The sequence below is a fragment of the Phyllopteryx taeniolatus genome, chromosome 4, assembly GCF_024500385.1.
Source record: "Phyllopteryx taeniolatus isolate TA_2022b chromosome 4, UOR_Ptae_1.2, whole genome shotgun sequence".
NCBI lineage: Eukaryota > Metazoa > Chordata > Actinopteri > Syngnathiformes > Syngnathidae > Phyllopteryx > Phyllopteryx taeniolatus.
Window position 1 is genome coordinate 21,064,059 of NC_084505.1, and position 24,358 is coordinate 21,088,416.

General features: G+C 40.9%; 2 protein-coding genes and 1 long non-coding RNA gene across 9 annotated transcripts in view; 2 read left to right on the forward strand and 1 right to left on the reverse strand.

Moving 5' to 3' along the window:
- Nucleotides 1-7,576, reverse strand: part of sorbs2a (sorbin and SH3 domain containing 2a) — a 60,689-nt gene extending 53,113 nt beyond the window's left edge. The window contains exon 1 of one of the 4 annotated variants that reach the window (XM_061770532.1): nucleotides 6,423-7,576. The gene's annotated coding sequence lies outside the window, so the exon portion shown is untranslated. The remainder of the gene's footprint in view (nucleotides 1-6,422) is intronic. The other 3 variants (XM_061770528.1, XM_061770529.1, XM_061770531.1) reach the window with 3 other exon arrangements.
- frg1 (FSHD region gene 1) overlaps nucleotides 1-24,358 on the forward strand; it is a 436,830-nt gene that overhangs the window by 19,596 nt on the left and 392,876 nt on the right. The window lies entirely within an intron of this gene.
- On the forward strand, nucleotides 14,397-24,174 carry LOC133476742 (uncharacterized). Of its 4 annotated transcripts, XR_009788140.1 has the most exons (4): nucleotides 15,386-15,468; nucleotides 16,295-16,602; nucleotides 21,405-21,482; nucleotides 22,946-24,174. It is a non-coding gene; the product is annotated as an uncharacterized LOC133476742 (long non-coding RNA). The 4 variants fall into 4 exon arrangements; XR_009788141.1 differs by lacking the exons at nucleotides 15,386-15,468; nucleotides 21,405-21,482; nucleotides 22,946-24,174 and adding exons at nucleotides 14,397-14,573; nucleotides 17,042-19,321; XR_009788139.1 differs by lacking the exons at nucleotides 21,405-21,482; nucleotides 22,946-24,174 and adding an exon at nucleotides 17,042-19,321 and having other exon boundaries at nucleotides 16,295-16,606.

Consider the following 24,358-nt stretch of genomic DNA (forward strand, 5'->3'; position numbering starts at 1 on the left):
CACTCAAAGCAGCTTTAGAATAAGTCTGTAACATAGCAAAATGTGGAAAATGTGAAGGGGTGTGAATACTTTGTGGTGGCACTGTGTGTGTGTGTGTGTGTATTTGTGTATATATATATATATATACATATATTGTCCTGCTTTTGAAATCTGTTACAATTATCTGACAGCTAAAGTTAGCCTACTAATACATACCACCAAAGATTTAGATATTGTTTATCTTTAAGTAAAAAGTTTGAATTTGAGAAAATTCTATATGAAGTCATTAAGAGCCTTCTTGAGGATTATCAAAAAACAAGTGAATCATTTCAACATTTACTTGTATTGAGGAACATGAATGAACATTGAATATAGTTTACCATTTGAATCGCTTTTCTACGCACATCTCGGTGATGAAGTGTGTCACTCGTGTCACTCCACTATCTCTATATTCGGCTGACACTGACAGCAGTGCTACTGCCGCTGACAAGAGCATCATTATACAGTATTACATTTTTACAAGGCATTAAGTTAAATCAAAAAGTCAATATTCTACTGTGATTGAAGTCTTTTCTTTTTACATTTCAATAGTGAAATAAAGCTTTACAGTACTCTTCATATAAATGTATCACAACATTTAGGTCTGGCCTACAGGAAAGAGTTATTTGTTGGCTCTAACCACTATGCTGTGTTGGTCATACTATAGAATTATTTATTTTTTGTGTTGAGTGAATAATCCTGAAGATAAACTTCCTCCCCAAAAATGGCCTGCTAAATCGCAATCGTAAGATTTGTTCCCAAATCATTCTTCCCGCCACTCCTGATTGATGAGTAGGTAGTTTTAATTGGGCCCGCATCTTTAAAGCTTTTTGGCTTGGTTCCCAGTGACAAGGACTGGCTAAGTGTGGCTAACGGTTAAGCCACATAAACACATGTGATGTTGTGGATAACGCCACACAAGCGTGGCTAGGAGACTTTCTCCTGTTTAGCCACATTGGCTAAGAGGTTTCATGACCCCGTCCGTGCCAACCCTGCCCCTTCACCATATCTGCCCCTTCTCAAGCAAAATATTAGCAGGTGTTGATGTTAATGACTTTTCTTGTTGCTTTTTGCTATCCCTCTTTTCCCTGTCTGTCATAAAAACAGGTGTTATTGCTTTTTGTCGTCTTTCTTCTCCCCTATCTGTCGCTTCACAAGTTACCTGTGGTATTGTTATTGTTGCCTTTTGTTTTTGCTTTTCGTTGTCTCTCATCGCTTTCTGTCTGCTCTGAAATGACATCCAAGGAGTTATTGCTATAGTTGTCTTTTACTGCTTTTTGTAATGTCTCTTTTCTCCGTCAGCCTCGCCTGAAACCACATACTAGCAGAAGTTGTTGCCGTCCTTTTGTATTGCTTTTTGTCTCTCTTTTATCATTTTGTACTCTTCAACCACTTCAAGCAGGTGTTGTGGTTGTTATTGTTATCTTTTGCTATTGCTTTTTTATGTATGTAGGTGGTGTGTGTCTGTCCCCTCTCAAATAATAAAGTAGCAGATGCTCTTTTCATTGCATGTGTTGTCCTTTCTCTCTGTCTGTCCCCCATCAACCACGGACTGTCTGGCGACATTCCAAGTAAATTCCAAAACAAACTCGCTTGTCGCACAGCATATCTTGTTGGTACAATAAGACAGAACGAGCACCCGTTGCTGAAAGGAAAAGAAGGGGGGAAAGATTAAGGAAAAAAAAAATATATATATATATATACTTTTTTTAGAAGCAATACTTCACAACGACTAATGTTTACAGCGTCAGACAGCCCTGGTATCAAAGATCAGATAAAGCGAGCAAAAGGACAAACTAAGTAAGGTACAGGACATACTGTATAGCACATATGAAAAAAACAAGATACTGTAAGTATTAAAATGGCTACAAAAGACAACAATTAATATTATTAATGAATTCATGGACATGCCACTAGACATCCAACAACATCCACGCTATGTGCTAAATACTGACATAGAAACAGGAGTTCAGAAAAATCAGAGATGGTGCCATGCCTGTAAAATAATATTTCTAATTCCATTTCCAGTTCTACGGCAGTCATCACACTGTTCCTTTTTGGGATCTCTGCTGATCTTCGCTGGTGGCATCACAAAAATAAGTCAAAGAAAAAGCAAATCACACTCATGGAAGTTACACAGGTTTTGCTCAAGCAGATTTCGTCGTAGTCGTTTGGGTTGGATTCCAAGCTGTTCATCAAGTGCTTGTTTGGCTATACTGATCAACTTGCGTTTTGTTCATATTTCAAAACAATCTTTTCCATAGGAATATGCTGCAATATTTTTGATTTACTGTTGCCTCAGGCATATTAGACTGAGCAGTAGCTAATATACAGTATTGTCAACTTATTGTTGACCTATTGATCAAAGTCCCGCTTTGTCGCGACATAATTTCCAGTTGCATGGTTTATATAAACACAAAAAATCCAATATATATATATATATATAAAAATTTAAAAAAAAATCTATAATAAGTTAATGAATTTAAAAATGGATCATTAATTTTCCCCAAAGTCGGTCAAGGACATTTAGCCAAATGGCAAACAATCCGTCCTTGGTTGACCTACATTTTGTTCATATTTCAAAATGAATCTTCCCATAGGAATATAAAGCAATATTATAGTTCACTTAGGCATATTGTATTGAATAGCCAGCTGACCATATAGCTAATATTATACTGTTTATTATTTATTTTTGACTTATTGTTGACTTAATGCTTTTTGTGTTAGCGCTACGTCCATTTCCAGTTTGATGGTGGTCGTCACACTTTTCCAAACACACTTGTGGATTTTAAACACAGAAGTCTCGTTTGACTCGCTTGTGTATTTTTGGTCGGTTTTCAAACAGCATAACGTACAGCACAGAGCTCCGCTGCTTTTCGCCGGCAATAGGGACCAACTGATGCCATGAATGGCGGAAATCCACGAGTAATTGACCCCCTCCACAAAAGGTTTATAAGTGCCTATAGATGTCACAAGATGGTGAAAAAGTACTACTGTACACGAAGCGCCTCAACTCACTTCAACATAGTTCCTTGGCACCAAGATGCAACCGGATAGCGCCAAAGCAATCTGTTTGCTATTAGACAATGAAAAGGAGAGGGGCTTTAGCAAACAACTACAGGTACAGCAATCTGAGACTCTTTGACTATGCAGGGAAATAAGGCATCGTTATTGATGAGGTTATTGCTTCTCGTGTAAAGCATTTGAGAGCAGAAACCAACAACTGAAGTAATAAATGAAAAATCAGGCCTCCGAGCTCTCCCAGCTCAAATCTGAAATAAATATTTGACTCTGTATGCAATGCAACAAGAAAGCTTTTTTTTGGTTTTGTTTTGTTTTTTGTGTAGGTGAAAATAGCTCTCTCACCCTGGCTCTATTTACGTGAGCAAACTATTCCAATAACAGTTTGTCATTTGAAGTCCACTCAAAGTGAACACCTCTCAGCAGCATTCCGCATGCATAGTCAAGATTCCTCAGGTACCGGTGTTAAGTGTCGGGCACGGAGATAAGAGTGACTTGATTAGCGGGGGGGTGCTGCTATATTTACTGCCGTTAGATAAGACCATTTGCCCGCTTAAGGTTGTCTAGGGCAGTGCAATAGTATAGCAGGTTCTCAAGCTCCTTTTGGACTGACGGTATAAGCCAGCATTTTGCCGCTGTTCTGGATAAACGGCACTGACACAGATTGGTGGGACAAAGTCATCGTCCTGGCAATATATGAACTTTTCTGCGCAAAAGCAGGTTTTGCAGCTTTTAAGCTTGAAGTTATGATTTTTGTTCGAAGAATTTGTCAAAGCTACTTCAAATCAAATTTAAGACCTCTCCTTCACAAAGCATGATCAATGATGACCATGGGTGTTGGCGAACAGACTGAAAATGATATCCCAGAATTGAACATTTTTAAGAAACGCTTGAGATCATTTTTCAAGATTAAGTTAATATTTTATAAGACCTTTTCTACCGCTTGCATCAAACTTAGGACCACTCCTACATATAACCATTAGGAGTGGGATTTGTTCACGTATTCAAGTTTTGTGATATTTTGGACTAAGTTAAGATTTTTTTAAATACTATTTTAAGGCCATTTCCATTAAACAAGTTCTCTCCATCATTAAATGTGATGATTAAAAGTGGGTGTATTTCTTTGTATAAAGTCACATTTTTACAAATATTGCAATCTTTTTTTCCAAACTTAACTAAACTAGCTAAATTTAAGACCACTCCTTCAGTAAACAGAAACATTGGAACGAGACAAAACAAGTTAAAAATGACATCCATAACTTTCAAATGTTGTACAAACTTTTCAGATCATGTTTTAAACCAGGTTAGGTCCTTTTTCCTTTTTTACGGATCACATTCAGTAAACACGACAATTAGGCACTCCGGTTTCCTCCCACATCCCAAAAACATGCGTGGTAGGTGGATTGAGGACTCTAAAATTGCCCGTAGGTGTGAATGTGACTGCGAATGGTTGCTTGTTTCTATGTGCCCCGCTATTGGCTGGCGACCGGTTCAGGGTGTACCCCGCCTCCCCCCCGAAGATAGCTGGGATAGGCTCCAGCAGCCCCCGACCCGAGTGAGGATAAGCGGTAAAGAAAATGGATGGATGGATGAATGAAAGTGATTTATTATAATCCAATTTCGGGGCGGCACGGTGGATGACTGGTTACCAAATCTGCCTGACAGTTGTGAAGACTGGGTTCACTGGTGTACTTGTTCTCCCCGTGCCTGCATGGGTTTTCTTCTGGTACACTGGTTTCCTCCCACATTCCATAAACATGCATGGTAGGTTAATTGACAACTCTGAATTGCCCGCAGGTGTGAATGTGAGTGTGAATTGTTGTTTGTCCTGCAATTGGCTGGCAACCAGTTCAAGGTATACCCCGCCTCACGCCCAGAGTTGGCTGAGAAAGGCACCAGCACGCCCGTGACCCTCGTATCAGCGGTACAGAGGGTGGATGGATGGATAAACCGATTGAAGATTTTTTGAGGCACGGCCGACTGGTTAGAGCGTCTGCCTCACAGTTCCGAGGAGCGGGATTCAATCCCCGGTCCCGCCTGTGTGGAGTTTGCACGTTCTCCCCGTGCCTGCGTGAGTTTTCTCCGGGCACTCCGCTTTCCTCCAGCATTCCAAAAACATGCATGGTAGGTTCATTGACAACTCTAAATTGTGAGTGCGGACGTTTGTTTGTTTGTTTGTATGTGCTGGCAACCAGTTCAGGGTAGAGCCCGCCTCCTGCCCGATGATGGCTGGGATCGGCTCCAGCACGCCCGCGACGCTAGCTCAGAAAATGGATGGAAGATTTTTGGAAACTTTTTCAAGGATCCTTTAACAAAATGAAATCCTTGAGTTACAGCAATTTTTGTTAATTGTTGTCTGTATCATTTTTAGGACCTTTTAACGGTAGACTGAAAAGCCAACAGAGGACCTTTCGGTTGCAGCACTTTTGCGTAAACAGAGGCAAAATGTCGCATAAAAGGTTTTAGGGGAGACAAACGATTGATTTGTCAGGAATGTTTGCGCGAATAGCACATCACTGTGCGGACCAAATGAAAACAAGGCCTCAGCACACATCTCCAGGGGGATTGAGGTAAGATTCCTAAACACCCCTGAGAGTGCACGCCTAACGGAGGCATCGCTGCGATGGCTTTTGTCGAGCAGGAAAAACTACTGTGCAAGAAAAGCCAGAAGTAGGGAGACAAAGGATAGAAAATAAGATTCCAAGGTGAAAAAAGGTAAGAGGGCATCGTTTTTAATATACAACTTTTCATGTCTCTTTCAACTTGTAAAATAGACAAAAAATAAGGTTGGCACAAGAAGTTAATTTTTTTTTTTCTATTTTATATATATATATTTTTTTAAATTCTACTTCTATTTTTACTGAACTTTAAAAAGATCAATTTGAATAACAACATAACAGGAGGGTTAACCAAAAAAATCTCTACTATAAGCGATAAAAATAAAATACAGATATTTTTGAGCCAAGTTGACATCGCAAACTGTTTGAAAATGCTAAAGAAAATGAATACAAATATTGATTTACAACAAAACACTTCACTGGAGATTTACATTTTCTGTATTTTTTGCTTCGCAAGCCTTTTTATTTTTCTTTGTATTGAAACTTTATTCAACCATGAGAATTTCCAATGACGACTTTAACAAATGAGCGAAGTTTCAATCTTGACACTCCTGTGACAGATTCCTTTTTCAATCCTAAATTGTGAAGACGAGATGAATAGCATTCCACTTTTTTTGCTACATGAGTCATCAAGGCAATTATGTTCCTAAATGATGACCTCTTAAATCCAAAGCCAGAAGCCTGGGTATTGTTTGAAACATTTAACCCCTGGGATGACCACCCGGCCGGCTATGTGCAACATTCCGGAGAAGCTTAAACTCTTACCGTCATAAAACCAAAAAGAGGGGAGGCTTTCAATGATGTAAAGACGTCCCACACGTATCCTTGTAACTTGTAAGTTTTCCTCCCTTCTTCCTGACGGTTGTGATGAGTCTCCCGTCCTGTCCGGGCTGTATTCAGACATGCGTTAAGAGCTCGGAATGGACAGGAGAGAGAGAAGGAGAGAGAGAGAGAGAGAGAGAGAGAGAGAGTGAGAAGAGAGTTCCCTGTTTGGGTGAAGCGCTGATCAGATCCTGCTATTTACAGACACAGGCGTGCTTGTCTGTGACACTGGAACGTTACCCCCCGCCACCACACACTGTGTCAGGGTCTCACACTTTATTTGATCACATTCCATACAGTCACGCTAGGCACTGACCTATGCCAATGTACAGCATACAGTCAATTGCGAATGCAAATTACAAGAGGGGAAACGGCAGTTGTGGGAAGTTCCAAAGTATTTGTACTTCATTCCTATACTGCATTTGCAGGTACCCTATCCTGCTTACGAGTTTTTCAAGATATGAGCTGTCAATGGGCCAATTTTCTTTGCTTTGACTTGTGAGCGCAAACTTGAGATACGATCGCTGTATGACGGCAGGAGACTCGACTCATTTCACAACAAGCGGAAGTTTGAAAGATATAATACGTATATAATTAGTAATTATTCCTTAAAAAGGAGGCTTCAAGCTGGTTATTGCCTCTCTCAGCTGAAGTTTACGATCAAACTAAACGTAAAACGGAGAATGACGTGTATTTAAAGAAAAGAAAAAAAACACATGGCCTCTGCTACCTTAATGCTAACACACAATGGGCAACTCCATAGGCATACGGGCTAACAATTTGCATCCATGTGGCAGTGTTGTTACGCTGTAAGCAACAGATATCTTCACACAAACAGTGGAACAACACATGTAGAAAGATAATATAATACTCACAGGTACCTATTATTTATCCTCTGCGAAGAACGACTAATCTTACTGCCATACTGAAAAGCAGAGAGGGGAGCTGAGCCTCCAGTACAGCATAGCCGTGTGTCTGTCGCATACTGCCCCCAGGTGGCCAAAGCGCAGAGACCATGATGAGCAGCACAGTGTGCATTGCAGAAGAATGTGTGACAAAACCTGTTTCATTCTATATTACGTCATTACTTGAGTTTTTTTTTTTTTTTTTTAATAAAGTATAATATTACAGAGTGCTATTTGTCTGAATCAAAAAAACACGTTACGAAAAATGTGTGTTTTTTTGGGAGACTGGATCAGATTAAGGGCATTTCCATTCATTTAAATAGGAAAAGATGATTGGAGATACAAATGTCCAAATGTTTATTTTTCAGGATTTTGAGGTGACTTGCGGCCCCGTATCCAACTGGAACGGCTCTACGCTCAGCAGCATCAGAATCCCATCACCAGATTGACTTTGAAGAACCCAAACAAAACCAATCTGTACTAACCTCTTACCGAAGGATGTGTCATTGGTTGAAAACGAGGAAGTAAGAAATGAGAACGAACTGCAGTGGACCCTGCTACTATATAATAGCAAACATTTGTGAATAAATTGAGGCTCTTTCTATCCATCCATCCATCCATTTTCTTTACCGCTTCTCCTCACTAGGGTCGCAGAGGGCTGGAGCCTATCACAGCTATCTTCGGGCGAGAGGCGGGGTACACCCTGAACTGTTCGCCAGCCAATCGCAGGGCACATAGAAACAGACGACCATTCGCACTCACATTCACACCTACGGGCAATTTAGATTCTTCAATCGACCTACAATGCATGTTTTTGGGATGTGGGAGGAAAGCGGAGTTCCCGGAAAAAACCCACGCAGGCACGGCGAGAACATGCAAACTCCACACAGGCGGGGCCGGAATTTGAACCCCAGTCCTCAGAACTGTGAGCCAGATGCTTGCTTTTTTGTAGGTTTTCCGCAATACTTGATGCAAACAGATCGACAGATAAAGTCAAGCAAGGAATCCACATTACATTGTTTTGCTTTTTCTCTGGCTGTCCTGTGAAACATACTCCAGAAGAGGGAGGGAGCAGCAACTGCTTCAAAATCTGAATAAATGTGAGCTGGAGTTACTGAGGTAGTGTATCTATGCAGATTGTGTCTCACTACGGATACATTTAACTTGCTCATACGTCGACTCGCCTCACGTCGTTGATTATTTTACTGCTGTGTAAGTCATCCGGGAGCATATATATTTGGACGTGACCACACGCAAGCCAACTATACACACAGTCAGACCTGAAGACGGGCTGCTATTCCCAGAAGGATGATGTAACGACTGCTATTAGCATCTCATATTAAGACCCCTGACACCTAAAACCAATCCGAGCGGCTACTGTGCAGCGCACCGTCTGCGACTGCAGCCGCCGCCGCCGCCGCCTCGTCCCTTCGCAGCACTGGACCAAAGAAAATGAAGTCACAATGTGTGCAGTGAAGGCACAATGCGAGGGAAAATGGATAGTGTATAGTCATGAACCATGTGCGTATCACTTTAAAACAAGAGCTGCAAAAGACAAAAACATGAATACAGTGGGTAGAAATATAAAATAGTCAATAATACGCATTTTGATGTTAAGTCCGTTTTTGGAAAACTCCAGCCAAAACACCACAACACCATAGTCTTTGGGTCTTTTTGTGTTGAGTTTTTAAGGTGACTAAGAGTCTTTGAGAGTTGAGTTTTGAAGATGACTACGCATCTTTGAGGTTTAAGTTTATATGAGCGTCTTGGGGTGGTATGGTTTTCAGGTGACGACACATCTTGGAGTGTCACTAGCAGTTTGAAGGTGACTAAAACATCTTCAAATGCCGTTGAGAGTTGAGTTGTTAAGGTGACTAAGCGTCTTTGAGAGTTGAGTTTTGAAGATGACTACGCATCTTTGAGGTTTAAGTTTATAGGGCTACTATGAGCGTCTTGGGGTGGTATGGTTTTCAGGTGACGACACATCTTGGAGTGTCACTAGCAGTTTTAAGGTGCTTCAAATGCCGTTGAGAGTTGAGTTGTTAAGGCGACTAAGCGTCTTTGAGTGTCTTGGAGTTTTTAAGGCAAAAGACTATAAGCATCTCGGAGTGGAGTTTTTTTTGTGTCTCTTTGAGAGTTTACTTTTTAAGGCAACAAAGTGTCAGTGTCTTTGAGTGTTGACTCTTAAGTCGATGAGGCTTTTTTTGAGTGTTGTGTTTTTAAGGTGCCTAGCAGTCTTTCAGTAGAGTTGTCTCGATCCAATCATATTCAATTTTAAGTTGATCAATATCGGCTGAATAAAGGTAAGACTTTGTTATTTTTCTGAATTTTTAAAAAGCCACACGTGACAAAATAATTCTGAGGTACAAACCTTTTGCAAAATTGAACAGAAATAGCTTAGTCTTATATTACACAATGCAACGTTTCAGGGTTTTAAAGAACGGTATTTTAAGAGTGACAGTAACTGAGCCGGTTTCAGGCAACCGTGTGCGCGTCTGCAGCCAGCCACAGTCCTATATGTGGTGGGCGGTGCCTCCCAAAAAGCGTAACTCCCAAAGGCGTGCTCAGAGAAGAGAACGAAAAGGCCACAAGCGTTCTCGCTAGTCCACAGTTTGTTAAGAAAAAAGAGCCACTGAGTGAGATGTAGAAACATGTTGCTTACATAGACGACGGTTAGGGCAAGCCGAAAGATGCTAGAAACTATGTCTGCAAAGCCTGATATAATAGACAGTGTGGCCAAACAGCCCGCTGAATGGTATCGTCAAAGAGTTAAAAGAGTGACGGGCAATCCTGGGCTGTCCAGTCACACCTGGGCCTGCCACAGTGTCGCTGGTTGGAAGACGAGTGAGGTTTCACACCGTACATCCGCACAGCCTCGCTGGCTACAGTTACATTCGCTAATGCGACTTACAGTAGCAAATAAAAGTGGAAATTGTGGCAAGCAAACTTGTGCCCCACAGGTTGCATTTAACCAGCCAATTAATCCATGGTGTTGTTTAGAGATGAGCAGAGTCGAGTAGTCATCCACCAATTACACATCTGCATTGAGTCATTATACATTTAAAAAAGACTTTTAAATGTAAATGTATTGTCTACTATGGAAGAAATCAAATCCATATAAATATATACATACAGTATATACATACACGCGTGTGTGTGTATATATGTATACAGAGAGAGAGAGAGAGAGAGAGAGAGAGAGAGAGAGCGCGAGAACAAGCATCTTTTAATGTTGAGTTTTTAAGGTGACTACGCCTCATCCCTGTTGTACAAAACACCCACCATTTATCATTTCTATAACTAAAGCAACTACTATAGTGTTTTCGTACTAGCCTGTCTTACTCTTTACCACTACCCAACCGGTTGTGGTGCATGGGTGGGTATCCCACACCTAGCATTTTTTTAATCTCTCAGAGGTTTCATTAGTTGGTGTTTAACACACATTGACAGAATGCCCTGGTTGGCCGGTTATTGCAGTCAGCTGTAGCGCTAAGCTGCGATGCAAATGTGACTCCAGCTTTATCAGACGGGACAAAGCAACGACATCACCTTAGGCTGAATATGCAAATCAGTCATGTCGCCACAGGCGTACAGAGAGCTCAAAAAAGGGCCTCCACACAGTGCTAAAAAGTAAAAAAAACAAATAACTGGTGGCTCGACAAGTGTGTTGGTGACAAAGCGGTAATACGGGGGAATCAAATCGACACAGGCACACTTGGCCAAGGGATCCTGGCGGCGCTCGGGCAGCAACGGCCAGGACGTGACGACCAGAACAGCTGCAGTTTCCCAGACCTCCTGCTCACGTGCCAGGGATCACGGAGGAATGGCGAAAAGCTGACAAGCGATGGGCGCTAATGATGTAACCTCCAGAGCTATCAGGGGACCAATAAAACACAGAAAGGGGGCCAAAGTCCCCCATTAACGACTTAGCATTGACGGCTATCTGAGCAAAAGGATTTGATGCCACATCATTTTTAAGCCATACCCACCAGTAATGTTTATGGACCAAAGACAAAGACCACTGAATTGAATTTCATTGCATCGTATTTCCTCAAATAGTAGCTATCCTGCTACATACTATACCCCTCTTGGAGTGTCTTTGAATGTTGAGGTTTGTAGGTGACTAAGTGACATAGTGTGGCATTTTTAAGACGCCTAAGTGTCTCTGAGAGTTTAGTTTTTAAGGCAACTTTAAAGCTAGAGTATGTAACTACCGGTAGTTTTTTGTTTAAATCAAAGTCCTTTTCACCCAAGCCACTATGAAAGATGACACGATTTTAGTATTCTATCTTATATATTTAGTGACTACTGTATTAATTCTCACGCTGGCTCACTTGGTAGCGCACCGAAAACGACGTGGCGGAAATGACACATTTTACCAAGCAGTCGGTGGAGCGCAGCCAATTGTCTCAGGTTTATAACATATTATTTTAATGTTTTGTAGCTGAAAATAATCATACAATAATTATTGTGTAAAGTGAAAAATAATTGTCGCAAACATACTCCATAAATCTTTTCGAGGATGTCTCTTTCTCTGTTTTGAATATGTTGAGCAAAAAAAAACATCTTTCCAAGGACCACTTTGCTGCCCAGAAATGTGCCTGACATGCAAGGGATAAACTGCAGCAGTAATAGGGAATGACTTAACTCTGTCTGCATTATACTGCCTGAGATACTTCTGTCTGATATTTCATCACAAACGCAGACATCATCGATGATTAAAAAAAAAAAAAAAAAGCCGTCTGCCACAAACGGAATACACACATCTTCCCAAGGATGCCTTAGCTGCCCAACAAGGTGCCTGACGTAAAAGAAACAAAATTCATACTGTCCAAGCAATGCAAGCAAAAAAAGAAATAATAATAATAATAAAACAATAATAATAGGGGAATTTCCAACAACTGCCTCTTCCAAAGAATCCATCTTCCCCCCCCCCCCACTTGCTGTCCTTCAAAAGAGAATAAAAATGTAGAATAAGCATTGAGACATCTCTTTGAGTGTTTAGTTTTTAAAGTGACGAAAAGTGCCTTGGAGTGTCCTTGAGTGTTGAGGTTTAAAGGCAACTTTAAGCATGTTAAGGGTCTTTTTCTTTACTGCATGCTGTAAACAGAGTTCCCCACACAGGATTAAAGATGATCTCATGTTATGTCTCTTTAATTAAAGTTCCAGTAGACACGTACAGCTGGTCCAGCCACGAGGCAGGAAAAAAAACAACGACCTTATCATTTATCATCACAGTTTTTTTGGGAAAATATGTCCATCCATCCATCCATCCATTTTGTGAGCCGCTTCTCCTCACTAGGGGCGCAGGCGTGCCGGAGCCTATCCCAGCTGTCATCGGGCAGGAGGCGGGGTACGCCCTGAACTGATTGCCAGCCAATCGCAGGGCACATACAAACAAACAACCATTCGCACTCACATTCACACCTACGGGCAATTTAGAGTCCCCAATTAATGCATGTTTTTGGGATGTGGAAGGAAACCGGAGTGCCCGGAGAAAACCCACGCAGGCACGGGGAGAACATGCAAACTCCACACAGGCGGGACCGGGGATTGAACCCGGCTCCTCAGAACTGTGAGACTGACGCTCTAACCAGTCGTCCACCGTGCCGCCGGAAAATATGTCATCCTCCACAATTTGTTATCGTGACAGGCCTAGTCTTTGAGTTTCTTTAACATTTTGAGGTGAATATAAGCATTTTTTGAGTGTTGAGGTTTTAAGGTAAATATAAGCAACTTGGTGTCTTGGAGTGTTAAGATTTTAAGGTGATGAAGCGTCCACTAGTTACACCACTAGTATAGCACAGTGCCAGGAGAGAGGTGCAAAGTCTGACACCAAACATTCACCCCTTTTGCAATGCATTGAAAGCTTTTGTCCAACAAGTCTATTTACTTAATATCCTGTCTTCGTTGATTTCTGTGTAAAAGGCAAAGGCGGCGAAATGTCATGTCTCCTGTTAACGGCTTGGATTGTGCAATTTTTGCACGAAAGCGTACTAAAAAGTAATTACCCATAAAAACATGGTGATGGCAACATTGTGACCAAGGACCAGATTATTGCTGACCCCATTATTTTTTATGGTAAAAATCTTAAATTACAACAGCTACCACACACACACTCTCACACACATACAAACACACACACACACACACTCACACTCAAACACTCAATCCAAACAAACTGGCAGGTCCACCGCTGTTTACAAGCAAGACTTTTAATGACTACAATGCATAAAATCTGTCTTTAAGTTATTTTACTAGCATAAACGCCCAGGCGATATAAAACAATTATACTACATTAAATACTATATGACTGATACTTTGCAGAATAGCACACAGACCAGGTAGGCCACAATGGGAGTGGCGTGACGTTCCTGGAGTGATAGTGTTACACTTTTCCCACTGTCCCGGATCGTCACCTCCCACCACCACCATTCAGACGGCTCTGACAGATAAACCTTCTTGTTTTACCAACACCTCTTCATACCAGTTATACCAGTAAGTTTCAATTGATGTCATGAGGGTCCAAATATCATAGGAAATGTGTTATTTTGTACAGCCAAGTTGGAATTCCTTTAACAATTCAAAATAAGAGGGTTAAACAGAGGGTAAATAGTCGAGTAGCATAGTGGTAGATTACCACAATGTATCTGTTTAACACACTGAGGTGTTAAGTGGTTCTCAAAGTAGGGTCCCCGGAGCCTAAACTTGTGGCTCTACAAAATAATTTGCACTAAGATACAGTATTACGTTTAATCATTAAAAAAAAGCATACAAACAATAGTTACATATTAGGGCCTGCGCGCCAATAACACAAACACACCAAACCAATGGATGGATGGAAATTAAAAACTTGGATTTAATTATATTTGTCTGGATTGGATTATATTTGTCTGATATTTACATTTGTTTGATGATCTTAAACATTAAAGTGTGGAAAATATGCAGAAATATAAGAATATGAGACGGGGGCCAATACTTTTTCACGGCACTGTATATGTTTAACTTGTGAATCATTACCCTTATACTGGATGCATTTTACAGTATGCAGCCTGATGACTATAGCGATTATGCGACACTGAGGGATTAAACCAGCCAATCTGACCATTAGAAGGCTTTTGTTTGCGGTATCACTCCACGTCTTAATCCTTCCGGTCCTTAAAGAAGAGAACAGATGGATCCTTTTAGTGTATGTATATGTGTGTATGTATGTATGTATGTATGTATGTATGTGTGTGTGTGTGTGTGTGTGTGTGTGTATATATATATATATATATATATATATATATATATATGTGTGTGTGTGTGTGTGTGTGTGTGTGTGTGTATGTATATATATATATATATATATATATATATATATATATATATCTTCTCTCTTCTATAAATGTAAAAAAAATAAAATAAAAAAAAAGAGGAAAAAGAGCGGCTCAATTGAACGCACCGCGTAGACAACACAAGCGACCTCGGCCGGCTTGCCCGTGCTCGTCTGTCCCGGTCTCTGGGGCGGACATCCAAGGGTCACTTCGGCTAGTAGTAGCGCGTAAAAAGAAATTCAAATAAATTGAAATAATATTAATTTGCTCGAATAGTGGTTGAAGAAAAAATAAAAAAATAAATAAAAAAGATGACGATAGGTGAGGTGAGGTGAGGTAAGGTGCCTACCTTAGCAAAGCAGCCTCGTCCTGGCTAGCTTGTAGGCGTCCTCCATGTCACACAATAAGACCTCACTTTAACACTCAATTACGCACGTAAACAACACCGCACACCCGCGAGGAGCGAACGAGGCAAGCGGCCGTCCACCTGCTGACTAGTAGCCTGCCTGGTGGATTCAATGAGGGAGACAACTCCCACCTCTCAAAGGGAGGAAGAGGGGGGTTAGTCACCGGGTGGTCGGATAGCAATGCGGCTAAATTGTATGGTGCCCCCGCCCGCCGCTCCCTCGCTCGCCCTTCGGCTTCCACTCTTCTCCTGCCTGCTCTCTATCTCTCCCTGGCGACGAGGGCAAGCACCCTCACGGGAGGCGGTGAAGGCGAGAGCATGTCCTTTTACGCCCCCCGCCCCAATGTTCCGTGTGTTTTTGTGTGAGTATTGACCAGTATTGCGCAAAATGGCTTCTCTATGTTGTACTGTCTATCAAGAGCCAAAGCAAGGTGCGCTGTAACCATGGCAATGGGCAACAGTTAGCCTGTTAGCAACTTTTTGCTAACACCAAGAGAGTTGTGAAAACCCTTATTTTGTGAACACGTTATTCCTATTATCCTCTTTATTGCTATTTTTATTATTATTCCTCCATTTTTTTCACAATTACATCCACATTTCTCAAAATCAAACTTCAACATGTTCGAAGGTATTTTTCTCAATCCAAAAAGTCCCACATTTCTCACAATTCCACATTTTTCCCCTCAAAATTCAGCATTTTCAACAACATATTCTACATTTTTCAGCAATATCATTTCCATATGAGAGCATATTCAACATGATTCCCTTTCTTCAAATCCCCTTCCCTTTCTTACATTTTAACATGCCATCTTTCACTCGTGTGACTAAACAGCCTTGTTTATATTCACCATGGATACCACTAGCCCACCACATCCCACAATGCAACACCATTCACTTTGCATTGTGGGATAAGGCAGTCATTTTGGGCCAGCGGTAGCCAGGCGAACATAAACAGCAGGGGTGGAGCTATGGGGTGGCCGCGACCACCCTAAAATAAAGCCCACAGAATATTTTCTGGCTGTCCCACTGGTAAACAATACTGTAGGCTGGAAAGCTAAGATGTTACTTAGTGATTTATTTGCGAACGCGCCGTGTTGTTTCTTCATAATAAAGTTTGTTTTTACCCATTATTGGTCACCACACACCAATTCAAAAAAAGGTGCAGATATCCATCCATTTTCTGTACAGCTTATCCTCACTAGGGACGCAGGTGTGCTGGACCAGCCTATCCCAGCTATCTTCAGGCAAGCGGCGGGGTCCACCCTGAGCTGGTCGCCAGCCAATCGCAGGGCACGTATACACAAACAACCATTCGCACTCACATTCACACCTAAGGGCAATTTAGTGTCTTCCAATGATCAATTATGCATGTTTTTGGAATGTGGGAGGAAACCGGAGTACCCGGAGAAAACCCACGCAGGTACGGGGAGAACATGCAAACTTTGAACCCCTGGTCCTCAGAACTGTGAGGCAGATGTGCTAACCAGCCGACCACCGTAGGTATAACTTTGTATATTCTTATAACTTGAATGGATTAAGTCTATTAATTTTAATGAGAAACATTACCTTGGTTTGAGAACATTTCAGTTTGTGATCGGGTCATGGAACAAATACAATTTGTAAGGTTCCATTGTATTTGAAAATCATCTGCATATTTACATATATATTTAAAGAAAGTTAATCTAGAAATGAGTAAACGTATTGGATAAGTAGAGCCAGAGGTTTCTTCAATCTTCCTGTGCCATGATTGGCCAGCATTTCAAGCACAGCACAATCATTGGATGGCCTCACATGCCAATCATTATCGCAGCAGCGCCACCATCTCAAAGTGTATTTCATAGTTGTTGTTGTTTTTTTTATTAGCAAAGACTAAAAAGAGCTCACATTATTCAACCAAAATGACATTTCTGGAAGACTTTTTCATTTTATTTTCAGGGTGTACCCCGCCTCCCGCCCGAAGATAGCTGGGATAGGATAAGCGGAACGGAAGATGAATGCCCGAATGACCTTTATTACAACCACAACTATAACTTCATCCACATCAAGCTCATATTAAAGCCCCTCTTGGCTCTTTTCACATGCATAGATGCCATCCATAAAGTGAAACCGGCAGCCCGGCACACCAGTGTTGTTTTTATCGCAGCGTCCTCACATCTTTTCACTCTCAAAGGGATCCACATTTGGAACAACTGATATGGTGAAGTTCAGCAGTCTGGTCAGTGTTCGAAGGCGGCGTGGTGGTCCTAAATGGGGTATGACTACATGAAGTTATGGTCTGGCAATGATATCATATCAGCGCCATTTATTAGTGCGCTTTAATGTCTTAAGAGCAAGTTAACTGCCTCATGTCTGCAGCACTTGTATCATGTCTCCATCTTTTATTATTATTATTAATATGTTATCATTAATAATAATAATAACAATATTAATAATAATAATAATAATAAGAAGAAGAAGTAGTATTTTAGGTTTTAGATTCATAGAGCTCAATTATAACTACCGATGACTTGTTCCCCTCCTTGAACCGTCACCTTATCGTGGTGGAGGGGTTTGCGTGTCAAGATGATCCTAGGAGCTAAGTTCTCTGGGGCTTTATGCCCCTGCTAGGGTCACCCATGGCAAACAGGTCCTAGGTGAGGGACCAGACAAAGCAGGGCTCAAAGACCCCTTATGATGATGACAAACAATGGACTCAGTTTTCCCTTGCCCAGACGCGGGTCACCGGGGCCTCCCTCTGGAGCCAGGCCAGCCCGGAAGTGGGGCCTGGTGGCCGGGCCTGCACCCATGGGGGCCCGGCCGTGTGTTTTGTAGACTTGGAGAAGGCATTCGACCGTGTCCCTCGGGGAGTCCCGTGGGGGTTGCTTCGGGAGTATGGGGTTCCGAACCCCCTGATACGGGCTGTTCGGTCCCTCAGAGTTTGGTCCGCATATCTGGCAGTAAGTCGGACTCGTTCTCGTTGAGGGTTGGACTCTGCCAAGGCTGCCCTTGATCACCGATTGTGTTCATAACTTTTATGGGCAGAATTTCAAGACGAGCCTTCATATGTTGGCGGATATTTGGCAACCGATTCAGTTTGGCCACGGCGCCATTCATGGCAGGCACATCACAGCCTCGTGTGAACGCGAAGTGCGTTCAGGGCCACTGCTTAAATGGGAGTGCACGTGTTCTTTTGTAATACAGTACATAACTGTAAAAAATGATTACTAGGAAAATTATTGTTTGTATCAGAATGCTTTAGTTACGACTGTACGATTACACTGTCGTGATACAGAATTTATTTTGTTTTGTAATGTAAGAATCGAAATCTAATATTTTGTTAATATAGCCAGCCAGAGCTTCGAGGAGTGCAAAGTTATCAATATCCTTTCACCATCGTTCCTGTCATTATGTTGCATTTCTTCAAATGTCATTTTTTTGGTCTTAATTCCTCACTTTAAAAAAGACCATTCAACCAACCAAGTTTTTCCTCATGTTTTTGAGATTGTAGGGTGAAAGCTGCAGCTGGCTACTCGTGTGGACTGAATAGGTGGCAACATATTGAGAAAAAACAAAAAAGAACTATGAACTGGTACTTTTATGGAATGGTGAACTTAGTTCAAAAGTTTGAATTATGAACTACAAAGTGAACTATTTCATTTTCGGAACAGTGAACTGAACTTTGAACTCGTTCTTGTACAAAATGAACTTTCCCAACACTGGCCAGCAACCTGTTCTGCTGCCTTGCGAATCTTTTGGTTTAGCATGTAGCTAATTGTTTTAGCAATACTTATCATGTATGCAATTTGTAGGGATAGGTAGGAATAAAACACAAACACAACATTTTGAAACAATCAGTCAAATGCCTCAAATCATTGAAGGCTCCCTTAATTGGCACTTGTTGCTAGGCAGAATTCATAAGGCTTAATTGTAACCTGTCGCGATGCAGAATTCATAGGGCTTGGTTATAACTGCCCCCTTGCTTGACACCAGGCAGAATTCGTAGGGCTCGATTAGAACTGGCTGCACGCTTGTCGATAGCCGGGCAGTTATAATTGGATCCTGCGAATTCCGCCTAGCGACAAGTGGCCGCGCACATGTTATTATGCCCTATAAATTCTGCCTAGTGACAAGTGGGTAGGAAATTGTAATAAAATACTAAATCTAACTAGCAAGAGAGAATGGGCAGGTATACTTGAGCCCTACGAAGTCTGCCTGGTGGTAAGTGAGTGGGCAGTTATAATTGAGTCCAGTGAAGTTTGGCTTGCGACCGGCTAATGGGCAGTTTTAATCGTGCCCTACGAATTCCGCCTAGCAACATGTGACCGGGGTGTTATAATTGCGATTGCCGTGATTTCCTGTGGGAAAATGGTTTCTAAATTGTTTTCCTTTGTCATCTGCATCCAAATTAATTGATGTATTTCCTGTCATGCTTCTTCTTTGGCACTTCATCTCACTTGTGCAGCCAGGATTGCCATGCACCTCTCTTCCTTCTCCTTTTGAGGGCATGAAGCAGGGAAGCTGGTGTGTGTTATGCAATGCACCTTTTAACGTCTGCCAAAGCCCAACTAGCGATAGACAGTGCCCTATTATATTATTATTATTATTATTATTATGATGACACTTTTAGGCCAAGACTGGCATCTGCTGCATCCGCTGCCAAGCTGTACTGTAGGTGTTGTTTGGGCCTTTGCCGGAAGGGTGCATCTGCAAAGGTTGAATCGAGCCAACTGGACTCTCCTTGGTTGTTGAATGTGTATTTCTTGTTTTCCTAAAATGTAAAAAAAAAAAAAAATGACTTCGGCAATTAGGCTTCGACATGAGAAAAATAACTCGTCTTTAGGAATAGTACATATTTTCCCTAAAGTCGTGAAAACATTTTCAAAACCACAATTCTTGTGTTGGCGGCACGGTGGCGGACTGGTTAGAGCGTCAGCCTCACAGTTCTGAGGACCCGGGTTCAATCCCCGGCCCCGCCTGTGTGGAGTTTGCATGTTCTCCCCGTGCCTGCGTGGGTTTTCTCCGGGTACTCCGGTTTCCTCCCACATCCCAAAAACATGCATGAATTGGAGACTCTAAATTGCCCGTAGGCATGACTGTGAGTGTGAATGGTTGTTTGTTCCTATGTGCCCTGCGATTGGCTGGCAACCAGTTCAGGGTGTACCCCGCCTCCTGCCCGATGACAGCTGGGATAGGCTCCAGCACGCCCGCGACCCTAGTGAGGAGAAGCGGCTCAGAAAATGGATGGATGGAATTCTTGTGTTTATGGTTTTTTTTTTTTGGTATACTTTTCCTGTTTTATGGTTATCATCCCACTTTTCCTCACCGGAACCCTTCTATGGTGAAGTCACACAAAAAATATATATAAAACATCCGAAGAAAACCAAAACAACAGTTTTTTAGTATTTTGTTTATTTTTCATATTATATTTGTATCTGTTTTTCTTTCATTTTTAAACTAATCTGTGTTTTTCAAATTGTTATTTAATTTGTGTTGTATTCACTCGCTTTTATTCATTAAATTATTTTCAAAATGTTTTATTGTTTTGTCATTATTGTATTTCAATGTTTCAATTATATTTGTATTCATTGTTTATTTGTATTCTTTTTTATTTCTTTTTATATTTTAGCATGAATATATTTATGATTATGAACATTTTTGATCAGAAATATTTTATATTGATTTAACAATCAATTTTCTTTGTTGTAGCCAATTACAGCCACTACTCTTTAAATACTGTCTATAGTTACAAAAACAACAATATTAGCAAAACAACAGTCAGACAGCTTTTCCTGTGTATCCTGTTAGGTTATGACACGTTTACTCTTTGGTACGCTTCTGTTGTGACTTCATAAACCGAGTAAAATAAGGTGTCGAAAAACCAAAAATTCTTTATATGCTAACTGAGCTCCATGCCTCACCCAGTGCATTGAATTGTGCGTAGTTTCTAAAATCACGAGCATTTAGTAACTAATGAGCCTGCTAGAGGAAAATATTTATCAAAACAAATCTTTGGAATTCCTTCCCTGATTGTGCTCAGGTAAAGCTGCAAATCCTATTGGTAGATTTGTGGCTTCTGTCATCAAGAAATGGGTCAATTAATCCAATTAATTAAGGGGGAAGGGGGGGGGGGGGAGCAACAGAAGGAGATTAAAGACCCTCGTGCAGCAGGCATTGGTACAATCCAAATATATGTAGACATTTGGGGTGAATGAGTTAGCAGACTGCTTTTAGGACCCTGTCGTCTTACATGATTGTTGTGTCTTTGCAGGATTTTGAAGGATGAAGAATTTGACCCTGAATCTTCCCTGTTCCTTTTTAGGAAACATAACTTCGATGATGACCCACAAGAACCTCTGTCTGTTCAGCCAGGAAGACATCAACAATGAAGGAAGTTAAGGTCTTTTTACTTTGTTTGTCCAAACAAAACATCCACTTATGTCAAAACTGGAAACTGTCATTAAGAAAAATACATGATTTTATTTGGATATCAAAAGTGAGTTCTCTTTTTATCTGCCTGATAAAGTAACCAGAGGCTAAGTACAGGGCATGTGGAAAGTATTCTCAGTGTTTCACTTTTTCAATAATATTGTTATGTTACAGTTTTCTTAAGAAATGGATTGAATTCATTTTATTCCTAAAAAATCTATTCCCAAGACCCAGTAAATATGATATGCAAAAAGACATATTTTTGTGTGTGTGTGAAATTTCAGAAAAAAGAAAAAAGAAAAAGAAATCACATCACATCCCTTGCCATGAAGCTCCAAACTGAGCCCAGACTTGCATCCGATGAATGAGGAACTTAATCCATTTTGCGATAAGGCTATAATATAACAAAATGCGGAAAAGTGAAGCACTCTGCACACTGAGTCAGGGGTGTCAAAGCGATTGTAGTTAAGGGGTCGCATACAGCCAAGTTTGATGGGTTGATGGAAGTGAGCCAGACCAGTCATCATCATTTTCAACAGAAATAACAATATATTGGTGTTTTTTCCTTTGTTTTATTGCAAAGCAATACAAGTGCACTGTGCAGGGTCTACGCACACACACACGTACATATATATATATATATATATGTACTTATGGCTAGAAAGCAAAGCATGGAGAGTCTCTGTTGCTGAAATGCAAGCATGCAGTCAGTGAATGGGACGATTGATAATTGTGAATCAAAGTATCCACACACTCTCCTTGTTGTCGCCTGTTTTCTCGTCTTTGTGGCCATACACTTCTTCTTTGACACCCATGCCCTGTTTTTGTGGTTCAAAGAAAAATAATACACTACAGTTGATTGCATGTGGAGCCTCAAAACCCGACACAGGGTCACAGTTTTTCCGTTGCAGCAGGTCTGAGTCACAGGTATTTAGTATTTCACTTTAAAATGGAATGAATTTATGACGAGGTATGGATTATTTTAACACCCATTTTCCACATGCATAATCATTCTCAAAACCTAAATCGACTCCCAAAACTAATCACCGCAGAATTGCTAGCGTATTTTCTTACCTTCAAATTCATCCCGTGGGCCGGATAGAACTAACTCGGCACCCGTTATGGAGATGCAGAAGTGACACTGACAGTTATTGCACATATGCACACAAAGAAGAAGAAGAGAGCCGTAGACTCACCTTTTAGGATAATAAACTCTTCCCAGAGACACACACACACATGCAGCAATTGCCGCCCAAATGTATCCCTTACTGCTTACTGCTTGCTGCTTCCAAGTGTTCTCCGAATTCCTAATTTGTGTTAGTTTTGGATTCAATAACAACCAAAACACAGATGCTCTGAAGCTCCTATTAGTCTGCCGCTTGACTCTACTTGAGTATTATTTATTTAGCACATTGTCGTGTTTGCTTTTGACAGGTTTCCAGCAGTCGAGTCACTGGAGCAAAGCCCCTGGCTGCGTAATCCGCCTGAGTTTAGCAGCGGACTAAACCATTCAGGTGCCTTCTATCCCAGGACGGTTGTGCCCTATTCATCTGCAGGAGGGAGGATAAATAGGTCAAAGGTGAACTGATTGATGCAATAAGTCAGTCTGCGTGTGGCTGAGGAGAGTGGAGAAATGTTAGTTGTCAGGGATTACCAGAGTGTGGCGCAAGTGCCCTCCAGGGGGTGTGCGGGATTCCAAATGAGTATGACAATGACATTTTTGTGATGCCTTTTTCACAAAGCAAAATATTAAAAATGAACATTTCCTCTGTATGATTGAAAAGTTTCCTTTCAAAATATTACCAATGGAATAAAAAAGATATTTTTCTTTCATGACCTAAAAGCAACCATCTATGCACACCAGCCAAAACAGAGTGATCTGTTGTGCACTGTGCAGGGTTCACACACACAACATTCTTGGCATTCTTAATTCGTAATTTTACAAGTGTCAAAATAGGTTAACCACTGGCAATAGTAAAAGATATTCAACACAAAATCAATTTCCTACCATGAAGCCTTCAAGCCACAACATGTAAACCATGTAAAACAAAAGAAAACAAAAACAATGGCAGACAGCATGAAGGTAACAGATGATTTGTGGATTTGTGCTGCCCTCTAGTGGACTTTCTTTTTTTTTTTTTTTTTTAGCAACCCCAGCCAGATTTTCCAAACAAATTCGCCTGTTTAATCTCTCCATCGTCATTAAACTGTAGCCGATCCCACGTGACTTTTGGCGAGAGGCAGGGTACACCTTTTGGACTGGGTGACAGCCAATCGCATGGCACAAAGAGACAACCAACCATTCCACACTCACATTCACACTACAGGAACATTTGAGAGTCTTCAATGAACCAAACGAATGCCTTTGAAATGTGTGTGTTTAAATTAAAAAAAATGGAATCTAGAAAAACACCTTTATAATGTAATGGTACAAACCACCACCCCATAAATGCTGTATATACAATCTTTAGACTATTATAAAACTAACAAATGAATGAATGAAACTCCCCTTATGGTCAATACTGAGTATTCAAAGAAAAGAAAACAAAAAAGAACAACTAAATGGATTTCGGTAAATGCATAAAAATTTGTTTCTGACTGAAAACAAAAAAAAGTAATATAGTAATAAAATAGACAGTATAATATCATTCTGATTTGTCAATGTGTTTTTAATTACAGTCTTTTTGATTTTGCACACTAACACTTCCTCACTCATGGTATAGTAAATGTATTGACCTGGCAGCGACACAAGACGCTAAAAGGGGGGAAACACTGAAATAATACAATTCCCTTATACTTCATATATGTCACACACACACACACACCAAATTGTTATGATTTAGCCAT